The sequence below is a fragment of the Aotus nancymaae genome, unplaced genomic scaffold, assembly GCF_030222135.1.
Source record: "Aotus nancymaae isolate 86718 unplaced genomic scaffold, 86718_ANA_hifiasm-v0.15.2.pri h1tg000076l, whole genome shotgun sequence".
NCBI lineage: Eukaryota > Metazoa > Chordata > Mammalia > Primates > Aotidae > Aotus > Aotus nancymaae.
The window spans coordinates 21,958,870-21,977,042 of record NW_026988491.1 but is presented as its reverse complement, the minus strand read 5'-3'; positions in this window follow the sequence as shown (position 1 = coordinate 21,977,042).

Sequence of the window (18,173 nt, the reverse complement as noted above, 5' to 3'; positions counted from 1 at the left end):
CGTTTATCCGGATGTAACTGCAATGTAAGTTAAGGACCATCTGTACTTAAAAACTCTTAAACAAGGAGATTCTATGTTCTGGAAGGGTGACTGTGCTAAGAAAGGGTGTGAAGCTCCCGTCCCCACTCTGAGTTCTGTCCTCACGTGTGCTCTCTGCATCCCTTTCATTTGGCTGTTTCTGCGTGGCACATTTATAATCAATGGATCATAGTAAGGGAAGCACTCTCCTGAGTTCTGTGAGGCACTCCGGCAAATCATGGAGCCCAAGAAGGGGGCATGGGAGCCCGTGAATTTGCAGCTGTCCAAGCAGAAGTGTGAGTAGCCTGGGCACCCCATTGGTAGCTAGTGTGTGAAGTGGGGGAAGTCTGTTGGGGCCTTAATCTCAGTGGGATCTGCCTTTACTCTAAGAGCTGGGAAGGAAGTAGATTGAATTATAAAATGCCCACCTAGTATCCAGAGAGTTGAAGAACTGGTTGGTGTCAGGGGGAGAAAAAACATACTTAAACAATTGTAAAAGTGAAAATAAATGATAATACTATAGTCTAACAAACATGATTGTAATGCACTGCTGCATGCTACTCCAGGAAGGTGGGGCTGCCCATTTTCTGGGCTGACCAGACCCCACCTGGTTCTGCGTCCACTTGGGATGTTGTATTTGAAGATCAATATTGACATATGGGGAGGTGGTAGGGCCTGAGACCCACGAGCTCTGAAGGCTGAGGGAAGGACAGGGAGGAAGGCGGACAGTGAAGGCCTGCAAGGGAGAGCGTTGTAGGGTGGCGGATCTCAAGTCAGCATGGCGAAGGGAGGGGATGAGTGTCTCAGTCAGAGCAGTCCCCAAATGAACCAAGCTGTCAGAAGATAGGGCAAGTTCTTGTTCCTGGAAATTATTTACCAGATTTGGAAAAGACAAAAACAAAAACAGCCCTGGCTTATCTGTGAAGTGTGGGTTGTGACCAGAATAAAGTCACCACCATTTAATCAAGGAGTTCAATGACTTGTCCCAGCCTTCCCTCTAGGGGACCCATCACCATTGCCTGCCCTGGGTCAATGCTGCCCCTCTGTCCTCTGGGGCCTTTCTACATTCCCTCCTCAGCTCCAGATGAAGGAAGGACCCTACGGACCTGCCCTGGGTCCTGAGAGGGATTTGCCGTCCTTCCACCCCTACCAACCACCTGCAGACTGGAGTAACTTCATAATAGGTTTGCACTGAATTTGCCTTTCTCATTTACAGAATTCCATCTATTCTTCTGCAAGGGCTCGCTGTAGACTTGGGAGTCACTGGTGAACCTGCAGGTAATGCCTCCATGTTCTGAGGGAGCTTCCCAGCAGCCACCCCGTTGGGTGTTCAGTTCAACCCACTGATGCTTGGTCTTCCCCATTCAGTCCACCCAAATCCACTGGCCCACCCTGCACCCACAGGGACAAGACAAACAAATCAGTAGCAGCTACCCTGGGAAACCACTGTGGATGCCATAAGACAGGTTGAGACCTAGGGGTGAAGCAGGCCCAGAGAGAGAGTTAATCCAACCCATGGTCTAGGGGCCCAGAAGGACACATGGGTCTTTCCTGCTGCTGCACCTGCCCCCCACACCATGAGAAATCCTCCCATTAGGAAGGAGGAGTCTGGCTGAGCAGGGGCACCCCTCTCCTGCGGATAGACCACAGCATAACCCGTGCCCATCTGGTCTCTACAAACTCTATGAGAATGATATGGGAAAACAAGCACTTTTTATGCACTGTTCTCAACTAATAGGCAATCAATATGCAAAGACACCAGATTGTGGGCTCTAAAGAGTAGGGTCTTGTCGGGGGGGGGAGGTTGTTTTTCTGCTGTAAAGCATCAATGATTATCTAACTGTTTCTTTCCTATCCCACCTCATCACAACATGTCAAGCAGGAAAGACAGACAGGGTGCCTACACACACACAGGTGCACACACAGGTACACATAGGCACACACACTGCACACATATGTGCACTGTTCCATAGCGAGCAGGCCTATGCAAACTTATATCCAAAGGCCAATGGAGCTGAGATGCTGAAGACAAATACAGCTTCTCAGAAAGAAACATTTCATAGGGACTTAGGAACGGAAGCCATGTCTTGGGTGGCTACACTGTATCCCCCAGACCCAGGGATTGAATACCACAAGGAAAGGATAAATTTGCTTCAGAAGGAATGCGTCACCAAGGTTCTTTTGACCTGACAGCAGGATATACAGTAAGTATGCACTCTTAACAGTAGATGAAGTAGAAATCTCAGAGGCACTCTCAGAAATGGGGTTAATCAGAAGTCAATATGGCAGATTAGCATCCAAAACTGAGGTACTGTAGCCTACACACACACACACACACACACACAGAACACACAGGCACACATATGTACACACACATAAATGCATCACATGCACATATGTGCATACACATCATATGCACATATGCACATGTGCACATAGGAACACACACATCACACAACATATACACACATGCATACAGGCACAAAGATACATGATTTACACACAAATCACATGATGCATGCACACACAGGCAAACATGCACACAAAGGCACACATGTACACATAGGCACACATGTACACATAGGCACACATGCATGCACAGGCACACATGCACGCACAGGCACACAGGCACACACAGGCCCACATGTACACACAGGCACACATGCACACACAGGCACACAAGCACACACAGGCACACATGTACGCACATGCACACACATATTCAAAGCAACTACTTTCCAAGTACCTCCAGTCAAAATTGCCCAATATGTAAAATGTATCTAAATAAAAAGGGAAAAGCAGCGTAAATAACCCCTTTTTACTGGATACAGAACCCTTTTCCAACCACCAGGGGCACTGACAAACCTCCGACAAGCTCAGCTTTCAGTCTAAAGGTTGATTTCCAAACTGGGAATCAGAACATTGAAGTTGGCCAGAATTGTCTCATCCCTGCAGAAAACAAGCAAAACTCTTCTAAACGTAGAAACGTAAGCTGAGAACACACACAACATGACACAGGCTGGGAATTAAATGAAAATACGTATGAAAAAGAGAGCCAGGAAATAAAACTATGTCACACACTTTATATATTCATGAGCGACCTCATAGTGCGTACTCATGGGTGGAGCAGAAAGTGAGTGGGTGGGTGGAGAGCTTCCAGTGACAGCTCCCGGGGGTGGGGTCAGGGCAGAAGGGCTGTAGTGGGGCTTCCTGGGAGACAGCAGGGGAAAAGAGAAATGGGCAGTCCGATGAATTTAAAGGCAGTGAGAAATGTGTGTGGTGCACACCCAAGAAACATTTTAATACTGCATGATAGAGGGAATATTCCATACTTAATTAAAAGCACCACCTAAAATTCTTTGCTGCTCTGTTTGGAAAGATATTATAATGGACTAGCTATTCTCAAACTTATAAAATTAAAAAATAAATAGCAAGCTCACGTTGTGAAGTGGAAATCCAATGTCATCACATCCCCTAAGTTCCCCAGCGCAAAGCGTTTGAAACTGTCCAGGAGTTGGGATGAGCAGCCCTCAGCAAGGCAGCCGTCCCACAAGGCAGCATGCACTTCCCCGTGCTGAGCGACCACTCAGGACCTCCCAGGAAAGAACCACGCTTCTCAGATGCTGAAGCCACGATCGCACTCGGAGTCTCTCCAGAAAGACAGTAACAGGTCACAGAACTGGAGTGTGAACCAGTGATACTCGCCATCCTGCGGCCTGATCTAAGACCAGCATTTGGGGAAATGTCCACGTCATGCTGAGGCATTAGGAACCCACCACCTTCTCCAGAACCTCGCTCCCCAGATTCCGTTCTCAGATTGGATGGTTGTGAGACCATTTTGCTCCAGTCCTAAGGCACTTGAGAATGTCGGCGCTTTGGAAGTGAGAGGAATAAATTCTCAGTTCATTAAAGATTTAATCAAACCATTTACATGATCGGGGGTTCCCTGACATATGGGAAATTTGATGGCGCGCTGGCTGCACAGGCTGGTGTGAAGATATGGTGTGCAGTTTGTGTCGGCCACACAAGGACAAGGAAAGGAACATATTGTAGTCCATATAAACAATTATTTTCTCGTAAAACAACTAGGGAAATGAACTGGAAGTGGGATCATGAGACGGACCTGCCACCACACCTAATTACATTCTGCTGGTGGTGATGGTACTGGCGTGGAGATCGGCTGAACGTCAATTAGTGCTTGCTGCTAAGCTGACAACTGGGCCTTTTCCTGATGCATTGAGTAGGCAGTGGCCAGTGCTGGGGAACAGGTTCGGGGCCCAACTCAATGGCAGGACGGAAGCAGGGCAAATGCACGAGGGGCTCAGAATTCAGAGGCGCAGGGTAGTCAGCACAGTTGTGCCCACTCGGGCTCTTGTCATCTCTCTGTGGCAGCTGAGGCCAGGAATAGGTGGAAATGCCACGGGGCTCCAAGAAGGAGGGCACTCTGGGCTCCTCTACCGCCCATAATGAGCTAGCGGTTGTAGGGCCTTGCCAAGCATCAGGGTGATCTTGCTATGTGCCAAGCCCCATACTGGATGGCCACTGTCCACTGCAACCCAGCAGCACTGGAGCTCCTGCGAGGCTGGCACTGAGGCCCTCTCTCCCATCTTCTCACTGGGGAGGAGGAGCCTCTGGCATCCACTTGCTAGTGTGGGAAGTAGAAATGTTCCTTTTTAAAGTTTCCTTTTTTGTTAAAGAATAAATCATAAATGTGCTAATAACTCTTTGCTAAGCCTTATCCTATGTAGCTGTTAGACACGCCATGCTTACAGGCACATAGTACATTCTATGTCCTTGTACTTTAACCAGGATATCTGTGCTGAATGTGCTCACAGGCATGCTCCAGCTCTCCACTGCTTTTACCTATTTAGAAAAGTTGTAAGTTGTTAGCCAATCGGGTTTCAGTTTAGATTGTGAGGTCTGGCTCCAGCCAACAGAGATCAGACACAGCAGGAAGGTGACCCCAAATGCGTAAGGGATAAATCTGTCTGCTTTTCATTTATTTGTTGTACTCTCATTGCAAGATGGCTAGCGAGGGTCCTCTTCCTGCAAGAAGTAAAAATTGCGTTGCTGAGAGATCCTTTGTCTCAGTGCTGATTTTTCTTTGCGCCACGGAGCAACTGTTTCCAACATTCTCTAAGAGAAAAGACATCCATTCAGGGCAGGCTTTGCAAGGGGAATACGTTCCCACAGTGAAACTAGCTGCATATGCAGAGGGGTAGAGGACAATAAAGGTTTTTCAAGGAAAAATGAGGGCTATGTAATCGTTTGGAGATAACTGCCCCTGGCGATACAGTTTAGCTCTGCATCCCCATCAAAACTCAGATTGAATTAATTATCATCCCCAGGATTGGAAGTGGGGCCTGGAGGGAGGTGACCGGATACTGGGGCTGGATTTCTCATGAATGGTTTAGCACCATCCCCTTGGTGCTGTTCTCATGATGGTGAGTAGTTCCCATGAGATGTGGCTGTTTAAAAGTGGGTGGCACCTTCCCTCACCCTCTCCTCCTGCTCCAGCCTCGTAGGACGAGCCTGCTTCCCCCTTACCTTCTGCCATGACTGGAAGTTCCCTGAGGGCTCCCCAGAAGCTGATGCTGCTCTGCTTCCTGTACAGACTGCAGAACCGTGAGTCAATCAAACCCCTTTTCTTTATAAACTACCAGTCTCAGATATTTTTCTTTTTCTTTTTCTTTTTTTTTTGAGAGTCTTGCTCTGTTGCCCAGGCTAAAGTGCAGTGGCATGATCTTGGCTCACTGCAATCTCCACCTCCCAGGTTCAAGAGATTCTCCTGCCTCAGCCTCCCGAGTAGCTAGGATTACAGGCAACTGCCACCATGCCCAGCTAATTTATGTATTTTTAGTAGAGATGATGGGGTTTCACCATGTTGGCCAGGCTGGTCTTGAACTCCTGACCCAGGTGATCTGCTCCCTCAGCCTCCCAAAGTGCTGGGATTACAGGTGTGAGCCACTGCACCCAGCCTCAGATATTCCTTCGTAGTGGTGCTCATGAGTGATGCACTCAGCTGTGAGGATCAGTAACAAGGATGGCACCAGTTCAAGGCTGGCCAGGCGGCTGCGGGGCAGACGTCCTCACACAAGTATTTTGTGTGTAAGGTTGTGATGGCCTTTGAGCAAGGTTGTGGTTGTTGCAGCGTCTTCTGTGATAGACTTGGTTGTTTGGCTGGAGAACTCTCTCTTCATGGCCTTCCCTGGCTCTTTTTGTCAGAGTTCTTTTTTAATTTTTAAACGTTTTAAATTTATTTATTTTTGAGACAGAGTCTCGCTCTGTCGCCCAGTCTGGGGTGCAATGGTACGATCTTGGCTCACTGCAACTTCCGCTTCCAGGGTTCAATTTATTCTCCTGCCTCAGCCTCCTGAGTAACTGGGACCACAGGTGCATGCCACCACACCCTGGTAATTTTTTCTATTTTTAGTAGAGATGGGGTTTCATGAGGTCAGGAGACTGGGGTCTCAATCTCCTTCCCTCATGATCCACCTGCCTTGGCCTCCCAAAGTGCTGGGATTACAGGTGTGAGCCACCATACCTTTTGAATTTTTTTAAACACAAGTGACTCCGTTTTGATTCTAGCAATGTTCATCAGGCCCCCAAGGAGCAAGTGCTTCACTGGGGGTGTGGGTCAGGCTTCTCTTACCAATGTGTGCTCTCTGCGTCACCAATTTTAAAAATGCCTTCACCGGAGGGGCCCAACTAGCATTGCCATTCCTGGGCCGGAACCGAACTGAGCCTCTGGCTTTCCGGAATGTTCTCCCCGATCCAGCCTCCCGCCTCGCCCCAGAGCCTTGTGTTTTTCAGAGTCGCCTGTCGATGGCTGTGTGGTGTCAGACAGCTGTTGTGTGTTCACCCTGAAGCAAGCAGCACTTCATGGCGAGTGAAGTAATTTCTTGATGTGGCTTCTGCCACATTATTTATTTTTATGATGTGCCTTTGATGGAAGGCATCATCCCCATGGATGTTATTGATGGCTTGTGTGAATTTGCATTAAGAATATCTATGATCTGGAAAATGGAATTTGTGTTGGCCCGAGCTTGCCAGGCCTCCGCCACAGCCTGTGCCTCCTGTTCATCTGGAGCAGCAGAAAATGCAACTCAGCCCCACTGTATCCCCGTGTGGGCACTCAGGACCACTCAGGGGAGAGTAAGACCCACACGGAGCATCAGAGGCTCCTAGCCCTGGGCACGAGGTCCAGGGGAAATGGGTGGCTGGGTCAACAACAGCCTAGGATGGCACTGAACGAAAACAGCGGAATACACAGATCACTATGATCGAGGCTCAGGAAAGGCTTTGCAGAGGGAAGAGGCCTGAGGTGGTCTCAAAGCACAAACACATGGGACTTTCCTGAGCCCTGGTAGGGGCCTAAGAGCACGGGGCATGGAGACAGCCTGATGCACTAGAAGGAGTGGGGACAGGAGCTGCAGATCCAGGGGCCCTGAGCCAGGCTCACTGTCTCTTGTCTGAACTCTCGAAGCCTTCAGCTGTGACAGCTTTAGTCAGTGACCACACTGCGACCAGAGTGACCTTTCTAAATACCAATGGCTACCAGAGGCTTCCTGGGTCTACCCCTACAAGCTGTATGGCTTAGGCAGGTTCTCTAAACTTTTTGGGCCTCAGTTTCTTCATCTGTAAAAGGAAGACTAATAATAGTGTTTCTCTGATAAGCATGTTGAGGGTTAGGTTAGTTAATACACGTAAAACTACTTAGAATGGTGTGGTATAGGACAGTCACCAATAAATGTTAGGATAATAATAATAATTATTGCTAATAATAATTGTTATTCTTATGAAACTCGTAATTTGCACCTGCACCGCATAAAGACCATGGTCTTCCTGATGCCACGCTCCCTCTGTGAATCTCCAGCCTCACCCCTGCTCCCGCGGATCTGTGTTCTCCCCAGCACTCTTAGTGGTAAGCATAGCATGCTTTCTGCAAACTCCTATCTATCATTTAATTTCCAAGCCACACCAAATCCATCAATCTAGTCTATGGAAAATGTCACTAACATTTACAAACCCACGCACACAGATGTCCATGGAGTAGCCAGACCCTGGGAGCGACTGAAATGCCTGCTAAGAGAGGGCTGGGCGTGGTGGCTCACATCTGTGAACCCAGCACTTTGGGAGGCCGAGAAAAGTGGATCACAATGTTAGGAGATTGAAACCATCTTGGCCAACATGGTGAAACCCCGTCTCTACTAAAAATGCAAAAAAAATTAGCCGGGTGTGGTGGTGCATACCTGTAATCCCAGCTACACGGGAGGCTGAGGCAGAATGGCTTGAATCTGGTAGACGGAGATTGTAGTGAGTAGAGATCGAACCACTGCACTCCAGCCTGGCAACAGAGTGAGACTACCCCTCAAAAAAAAAAAAAAAAAAAAAGAGAGGTGGAGGCACAGGAGCTCCACCCCATGGCAGGTGACTGCTCCACAGCTGGCCAAAGGAACACGATCAGCACGGTGGGGTGCTGTGAATTGTGAAAACAGGCTCTCCTGAGCTGGGCAGACAGATGACTTGCAGTGTTTGGTGGTTTCTGTTGTGTAAATACAGCGCCTCCACTATGACAGACCTCAGGATACCAGCGTGATGCCCATCAGCTCACGCAATTCCTGAAAAGTTAACTATGCGCTCTCAGCAGCTCGTGTGAGCCAGCTCTAGGGCACCACCAGACGGACCTTATGACAGGGAAACATCTCAAAGGCATCTGGTTAGCAGCAAGAAGCAACTTGTGGAGCTGTGCGTTCTGTAGAGTCTCCTGTGTATATACCCCATTTGGGTAGAAGCGAGTGAGCCGGGCTTCCGTGTTAAACGAGCTTGCTTTCCCTCACTGCGTGAGCACCTCATGACTAATTAAGACAGCTCAGACACCATTGTTCTGGAAGCTTTCTGGAGTCTGGGGCAAACCTCCACTTACCATGAATTACCTTTGTCTTTCCTGCCATGGATCTGTAGGCTTCTTCTGGACAAGCATGGGGAGGAGCAGGTTGTTTCTTATTGAATTCCCAGAGCCTATCCCAGGAGGAGGTCTTCCGTAAAATGCTGATGAATGCAGCAGCCCCCATTTATTCATCAAGCACCCACCATTCCGAGCCCTGTGACGTCCCACCCTCGGAAAACCACCACCACTCAGCGTCAACCCAGAGTCAAACCCCTTTCCGCTTGCTGACTTGGCCACGCCCTCTCCTGCCTCTTCAAGCCTCTCCTCGCACAGCTCCTGGATGAAGTCCACAAAGGGAAACACATCTATAGTCCGACTCCTCTGACAGCCAACAGGGAACCCACCCTGCTTCTCACAATGACCATGACCCAACCAACAACAGAATCCCAGAAGCCCACGCATTCAGACAACCGACTCTCACCAATATCTTTCTGGGGGTGCTCAATCCACAGAGACCTGGCTTCTCTTCCCTTCTCTGGCAGCGTTCTGAGAAGGCACTGGGTGTGTAGAGACAAAGGAGGGCCACTTGGGGTCAGGAAATTGACCCACCAGAAACATGGGTTTTGCATCTTACAGGTTGGATACTCCTGCGTTGTCACACTCTTTTCAAACATTAAATCAAATAAGCTGATTTGTCTTCCAAGATGAACATTTGGAACTGACCCACAAAAGCTTGCAGAGGAGAGGAAACCTACACTGAGCAAATCATTCTCTGCAGCCACAGCAGGCTCCCTCACTTTCTCCCTGGCTACAGACCCAGATATAAAGCAGGCGGTATTTTCTCCATTCCACAGATTAGGAGGCAAAATGCCATAGAAGGATGCAGAGAAGATGAAAACAGCACTTTGACTGCAAATTTCATGCTCGTTATAAACATTTCAACTTCTTTTCTACCCTGACCCCTCAGCACCCAACACAGGATCAAGTGGACAGTCCCAGCCTTAAAAACGCTGATCGATTTGAATTTAGCTGGTCAGCTCTGGGTTGAGGTCATCCCACTGCAATCGAGCTAATTAATGTGGATGCCCACGCTGGCCATTTGGAGCACCCTCAGGCAAAGTGCCCTGCGATGTTTGTTTCCACCCATGATTCCAGCTTGGACAGGGCATGTGGCGTGATCGCCTTCCATGCTCTCCCGACACAGAAGTCTGCACGGCAGACAGGCAGCTTGCGTGACCCCTGCTTCCTGCGCCTGGGTGCAGAAGACGAGCAGAGCGGTGGGTGGTGCTCAGCTGGACGTGCGCGCACTCACACCCGTGACACCACCTGCCCCTTCCCTTTCCCAGCCATCGCCTCATCCATCAGCAGCACCCCAGGGGCCAGCTGCAGCTGCCTCGTGCAAACACCCCTCCTTTCCTCCTAAGAGCTGTTTGATCATTATCCTGTGTCAGGATTATTTTGACAGGATAATTTGAAAGATAACTTATTGAATACTTAGTCATATTTGTCAAATAAACGATTGAAAACCGTCTGTTTCCCCTCAGTCACTGAGCGCGCACCCGCCTGCAGACTTCAGGATTCATGGCTTCCCCCCACTGAAAGCAGTAACGGTGGGCGAAGACAGAAACTGGAGCTGGCCTCAGGCTACATTTGGAGAAAGTGATGTTTGTCTTCCAAATAGGTTGTCCAACCCTTCCGGGGCCGCTTTTCCAAGACAGATGTCACGTTTCTGGGCAGCTTGAGCATTTGCGTGTTCCTCACTCTTGCTATAAAGGCAGGGGCACCCCCTTTCCCACTTGATCCATGACGTGCTGGCCCCCTTCATTCCCTGTGTGTGCAGAGGTGCACACAACCCTCCCCAGGCACCCCTCTGCCTCACCCCTTGCACGTCAGGAACCTGGACCCGCCTGCAGTCTGCCAAAGTGCATCATTCTGGCTTCCACCGACACCTGCAAGGCATAGACTGGGGCCAACTGCCAGGCCAGACACCGGGGCTTCAAGGAGGAAATGAGGCCTGCCCCAAGCAGCCCACCCGCCTGCTGGAGGGAGGGAGAGCCCATCTCTTATCCCGAGAACGTGGCAGTGCTTCACCATGAAGTAGATCTGGGGGACCGGGGACCGAGTCAAAGTGTCTTTGCCCAGGAGGCCCACGTGCAGCTGAGTCCTGATAGGCAGTGTGGATTGAGCTGGATGGATGAAAGGAAAGCCTGCCCAGGCAGGAGGAGTGATGCCTGCATTGCCCGCACGTGTTCCTCTAGCTCTTCCCATCCTGCTACCTCCTGACTCCTCTCCAGCCAGGACTTTGATGCCAACACCTCCCCAAACAGCTCTTGTCAAGTGACCCATGACCTCCGCGTCCAGTCCGGTGCCCATCCTCAGCCCCTACCTCGCTTCATCCTCAACAGCGTTTTGACGCTGACCCCATCATCCACCTTGCAGAAATCTCCACCTGGCTCCCAGGCCTCTGCTTTGCCCTGGCTCTGTCCATCCTTGCTGACCACTCCTTGTCAGTATCTGCCTTCTCCCCCGCTCCCCCTGAGACCATGGACAGCCCCACACACTTGACCTCTTCTCTGTGCAAACTCACTCCCCACTGAGGCCTCACCAGCCACAGGCTATAAGAGCCAGAGTGCTGATGACATGCAGGTGTCCCTCCTGACCTTGGACCCAGGCATCCATTGGCCTTAAGACCCATGTATACAATGATCTTGAGACGCATGCATCCACTGACCTTGAGACCCATGCATCCACTGACCTTGAGACCCATGAATCCACTGAAATGAGACCCACACATCCACTGACCTGAGACCCATGCATCCACTGACCTTGAGACCCATGCATCCACTGACCTTGAGACCCATGCATCCACTGACCTTGAGACCCATGTATCTACTGACCTTGAGACCCATGCATCCACTGACCTGACACCCATGCATCCACTGACCTGAGACACATGCATCCCTGACCTGAGACCCATGCATCCACTGACCTTGAGACCCATGCATCCACTGAAATGAGACCCACACATCCACTGACCTGAGACACATGCATCCACTGACCTGAGACGCATGCGTCCACTGACCTTGAGACCCATTCATCCACTGAAATGAGACCCACACATCCACTGACCTGAGACCCATGCATCCACTGACCTTGAGACCCATGCATCCACTCCCTACCTAACATGGCAGGGCTCTCTCACAGGCATCTGCCAGCACATGCCCAAACCCAACTCCAAGTCCCTGCCCCCTGAACCTGAGCCCTCCATGCTCTTCCCTGTCTCAGGAAATGGCAACTCCACTATTCTTGTTCTCCAGACTGAAATCCTTCATGGGCAATCCATCCACAAACTCTGTGACCTCTATTTCCAAAACACATGAGGAATCCGGGCCTGGGTTTCTGCAAAGTTTCCAGCTGGTCTCCCCAACTAGTCCCACCCTCACCTCTTCCCACAGCCCATTCTCAACACAGAAGCCCAAGCATGCGTTTAAAATCCATGCCAGAGCCGGGAGTGCTGGTGTGCACCTACAATCACAACTACTTAGGAGGCTGAGGCAGGAATATCGCTTGAGGTTAGGAGTTCCAGACCAGGCTGGGCAACATAGCAAGACCAGCCCCTACATAAAAAAAAAAAAAAAAAAATTCCAGGGCGAATGAGGTCTCTGCTGTGCTCAGAGCTCCAGAGCTCCGGTTCTTCAGCGCCCCCTCCTCACAGGGAGATGGCCAGGCTCTCTTGCCCCGCAGGCATCGCAGTCTGCCCCTTCCTGCTGGCCTGGCCAGGCGCTGACTTGTGCGGACTCCCCAGTGCTCTCGGCGCACCCATCTCCTCCATGCCTCTCAGTCATGTTGTGTAGGCTCTGGGGTCCAGCTGGACACACCTGGGGTCTTTGCATTTGTTGCTCTCCACACCCAGAGCACCCTCCCCAGGCAGACCCTGGTCCTCCCATTGGCCACTTCCTTCCAGCCTGTGCTCCACACCAGCCCCTCCCTAGGGCCTCCCTGACACCCTCTTTAAAAACGTCTCCCACACCCAGAACTCAAGCCCATATGCTTGATTTTTCTCCATAGAATTCATCGTCCAGTGAAACACTTTATAGCTTACTTATTCTCCTTGCACACTGTCTAGCCCTATCATCAGCACCAGGATGTAGGCTGGGTGAAGACAGGGGTTTTTGTTGTTCGCTTCTGTATTCCTCCATACCTGCAGTGCTGCCTGGCATGCCGTCAATCCCGAGTGAGCTGAGGGAGGCGCAGGTGCATGAACGTGACGTCATGTTCAGGGTAGCCGCGTGGTCGCAGTGCTGAGGCACAGTGCGCTGCCCAGGCAGGTGATGGATGATGCCTGCCCTGGGGAGAGAGAGACAGTTGATGCCTGCCCTGGGGAGGGGCTTGAGCTTCAGCCTTAGTTGCATGGGGAAACACAGGTGCCCTCAAATGGAGGGAATGCCACGATCATAAATTCCACTTAGGCCCCTCTGTTCACAGGGAGGGAACTTAACAAGACGACCAGACCTAATCCATCGGGTGGTGGTCGGAGTCACAGGTTGAGAGACCACAGAGAAATGGAACCCAGGAACGGGCAGAGCGGGCAGAGGGACAGAGGGGAGGGTACACCTGACTGGGGGAGCAGCACACTGGATGTCAGCTATGTCTTCAACTACTCATCAAGCCTTTCCTCATCCTTCAGTTTCTCCTCCTGTCCTCCACGTCAGCTCCTGCTGCATGCACCTGGGGTTACTTCCCTTTCCCCATCCCTGACATCCTGCCGCTCTCCGTGAAAAGAGCCCTGCTTGGCTAGGTTTTCACGTCTCTGCTCCCTGCCAGGACAGATGGTCCCTCTCCCCTCACAGGAAATAAATGTGCAATTGCACCCATTTCCTGGGTGCCCCCTCCTGTGGGTTCCAGAATGCCCCTGCTGTGGCGCTTAGGGTGAGTTGCAGTTGATGTATCTGTCATGAGCTCACCAGGGTGGACTGCATCCCATTCCTCCCCACACACCCAGTGCCTCTCGCAGAGCCTGGCGCATAGTAGGAACTTACAAGTGTGCAGTGAATAAACACACAATGCACGGGCCAGTGGAGTTTTTTGTCACCACTCTTCAGTTTGCACACATTTTCCGTGTCTGCAATTCCCTGGACAGCTAGTCAGACCAAAAGCAACAGGAGGCTTAGTACTCCTGGCTACATGGAGAGGCATTTAAGCCCGGAGTGATATATTTCACCGGAAAGGGGAATATGGATTACCTTGAAAACTAATGAAACATATACAAAAAATTAATGATATGAAAAATGGCTTATGAAAGCAGCAAATAGCTTCTATTGACCATATGCTAAGCAATTCTCTGCCTCCTAAATCATAATAAACCATTGCTCGAAACATTATCAACCTTCGGTAGGGACCAAGCGATGTACCTGTTCACCTAGCTTTGCATCTGGGCTGCCTCAGCCTCCCACCGGTGACACCTCAAGCCCCCAAGCTCTGGTTTTTCATCCGGAGGATGTAGATGACACGACTCTTGTGCCGTCTCAAGGGTCATGTGGAAGACGAGATGAGTGGTCCCTGCCATTAGGTACATTGTTGTAGAGATGTAAATACCAATTCAGCATTTTAGTTAATTCAGAGTTGGACCTATACGTCACTCGGTGTATGTTCGGCAAAACTGACCCTGAAGCCTATCATCTAAACAGGATCGTAGGGCCTCTCCTTAATCTAGGTACAAACAATAAATACATAAAATTGGTGTCAAATCTTTAAAAGCAATCATTTCAATATAATAGACTGTAGATGGTGCCTACCTAATAAAAGCTCTTTATAGTGCTAATTTGTTAGAGAACAGATGGTTTACAATACTACATCTAGTAATAATGCAGTTCTTATTTTAAAAAGTGACCATTTAGACCTGCCTTTGGTCTTTAGAGACCCCCCATACACACACACACACACACACACACACGTGCGCACACACATACACACATACACGCACACATGAGCACACACACGCACAAATGCGTGCACACACATACACATACACGCACACATGAGCATGCACACACACACATGAATCCACAGTTCCCTTAATGCAGGTGGTGGGTGCTGCTGGGGAAATCCCCGAGGACCCCTGTATTAGTCAGGATTCTCTAGAGGGACAGAACTGATAGGATATATACACACACACACATATACACACACAATATATGTGCATATTGTACATACACACATAGATATGCAATATACATATACATAGTCTATGTATATATACACAATATATGTGTGTATATGTGTGTATATCTGTGTGTGTATATCTGTGTGCATATCTGTGTGTGTATATCTGTGTGTGTATATCTGTGTGTGTATATATGTGTGCATATCTGTGTGTGTGTGTATATATACATATATATATAAAGGGGAGTTTATTAAGAAGTATTAACTCACACGATCACAAGGTCCCAAAATAAGCCCTCTGCAAGCTGAGGCACAAGGAAGTAGTCCGAGTTCCAAAGCTGAAGGGAGTTTGATGTTCGAGGGCAGGAAACATCCAGCATGGGAGAAAGATGTAGGCTGGGAGGTTAAGCCGGTCTAGTCTTTTCACATTCTTCTGCCTGCTTTTTATTTTGGCCACACTGGCAGCTGATTAGATGGTGCCCACCCAGATTGAGGTGGGTCTGCCTCTCCCAGTCCACCGACTGAAATGTTAATCTCCTTCGGCAACACCTTCGCAGACACCCCCAGGATCAATACTTTGCATCCTTCCCTCCAATCAAGTTGACACTCAGTATTAACCATCACACCACCTGAACAGAGGCCTTGGCAACGTCCAGCCACCGGGCTCCTCTGGCCCCTCAGCTCCCAGGGGCAGCCTCTTCCCATCTCTGCTTCCTCACCAACTACACATAATCCCAAGATCACAAACTGGGTGGTAAAGTCAGGCCAGGCTCTGGGAGAAGAGGGAGATGGCAACACACACACAGTGTCTTTGTCCTTCCATTGATTGAACCCCCAGGTAGGGACCCAGCACAGGTTGGCACCTTTCCTCTCTCTGGTGGGCAGTGAGAACTCTTCAGGCTGAACAGGATCTGCCTTCTGGGTCTTCCCAGACAATCAGGAAGTCACACTCTGGGTATTTCCATGTGCACCAAGCCCACTCCCGGGCTCTGGCCGTGTCACATCCTCACCCTCTCTGCTCACTAGAGTAGGGGCCTCAGAAGCAACATGTGGGCTGCCTCATCCCCACACAGGGTCACATTCATGGTGGTACCACCAGTGCTGGTGGACCTGCAGGCCACCCAGAGACTCTTCTGGTATTCACTGTCATGGCTCCAAGGCCCTCAAGGCCACCACCACCCTCATGTCCCAACTCAGCCATGGCCACCACCTCTGCAAGGAAGCAAAGATTCTACCCCCCGGGCACCCACCTGGGCGCTGCCAGCTTTCTGGCTTGAGTTAGCAGAGAACCCTACTCACTCCTCTGGCCTGGTTCAGACCCACGGGCTCATTAGCCTAGAGTGTGGACTGTTGTGGGAAGTAGAAAAGTTCCTTTTTAAAGTTTCCTTTCTCGTTAAATCCTAAGTGTGATAATACCTTTGTTAAGCCCTATCCCATGTAGCTGTTAGACACGCCATGCTTACAGGCACGTAGTACATTCTATGTCCTTGTACTTTAACCAAGATATCTGTGCTGGACGTGCTCACAGGCATGTCCCAGCTCTGCACTGCTTTTACCTGTTTAGAAAAGTTGTAAGTTGTTAGCCAATCAGGTTTCAGTTTAGATTGTGAGGTCTGGCTCCAGCCAGCAGAGATCAGACACAGCAATAAGGACAAACCCAAATGCGTAAGGGATAAATTTGTATGTTTTCCTTTGTTCATTGTACTCTCGTGGCAAGATGGCTAGCGAGAGTACCCTTCCTGCAGTCCAGGGAGTAAAAATTGCGTTACCGAAAGATCCTTTGTCTCAGTGCTATTTTTTTCTTCGTGGCATCACGCATCTATTTCCAACAACCATCCACCAGGCACACACTAGGCAGTGCCTCCCCGCTTCCCTGGGCTGCTCTAGGGGTATTGGGACAGCCCAGAGACTCAACACAATTGACCTGCAGATACCCTGGCTCCTTTCAGGCAAGGACCCTCACTCAGGCCCTCTCTTCCCTTCCACCGCTGGCTATGACCAGCCCAGCTTCTGTGAACTTCTCTGCATTTCCCAAGGCCCCTGCATACCTGGATTACGAATCCTTGCCATTCCTCAGCTCTTCCCTAAATGTGTCCTCTCCACACCCAATTGCTTCGCCTCTGGGCTCATGAAAGGGGTGCCCACCTGCTCAGGCAGCCAAATCCTCCCTTGCCCCTCAGGCCCCTGCTGGTTCTGTTGACCCTGCTTCTCAGTCTCTTAAACCTCCAGCCTCTTCCCTATTCTAAGTGCTGCCCCTCCCAGGAGCCTCACGTGCACTCTTTCTATTGGAGGCCACGTTTCTGGAAACAGGTGTCAACACTGATTGTCTTCTCCAGTCCTCAGAAAATGCACCCACGGCACTCACCGCAGGCTCCCCAACATTCAGCAATGCCGCTGACGGAAACCCACGTGCACAGGCAGCTGCTGTGAGATCCCAGAAACACACACACGTGTTTGGACGAGATGCTGTTGTAGGTGCTACGGGCTGAAGTATGTCCCCAAGAATTCATATGTACCTGGGAATATGACTGTGTTTGGGAGGAGGGCTTTAGGGAGGTAAGTTTAAATGAGGTCACGAGTGTGGGCCCTGCTCCAGGGTGACTGCTGTCCTTATAGGAAGGGACGAGGACACATACGCACGCAGAAGAAAGGCCAGGAGAGGACACAGGGATACGATGGCAGCTGCACACCAGGGAGAGAGGCCTCAGAAGGAACCAGCCAACACCGCAACCTGGACTTCCGGCCTCCGAGGCTGTGAGGAAATGAATGTCTGTTGTCTGAGCCCCGGCTGTACTGCTTTACTTCGGGGCCCTAGAAGACCGTAGGGCACTTTTTTCAACTCTTGAAAGCACACGTTTCCTTTTAATTATACAAATAGCACATCACCGTCCTTCCAAACAAGGCTCTGCTCCTCCAGCACCCCCAACTCAGGCAGAGGATCCCCACAACCACAATGACCTCACAAGGCCTAGAGCCCCCACTGCAGTGGCGGGGTGTGATTCCGCCTGCCCTGGCCCCGTGCTTTTGATGGACGCCCCTCTACCCACACAATTGCAGCTGTTTTGGATAACATGTCACTCACTGGTTCAGGAGTGGTCTGTGT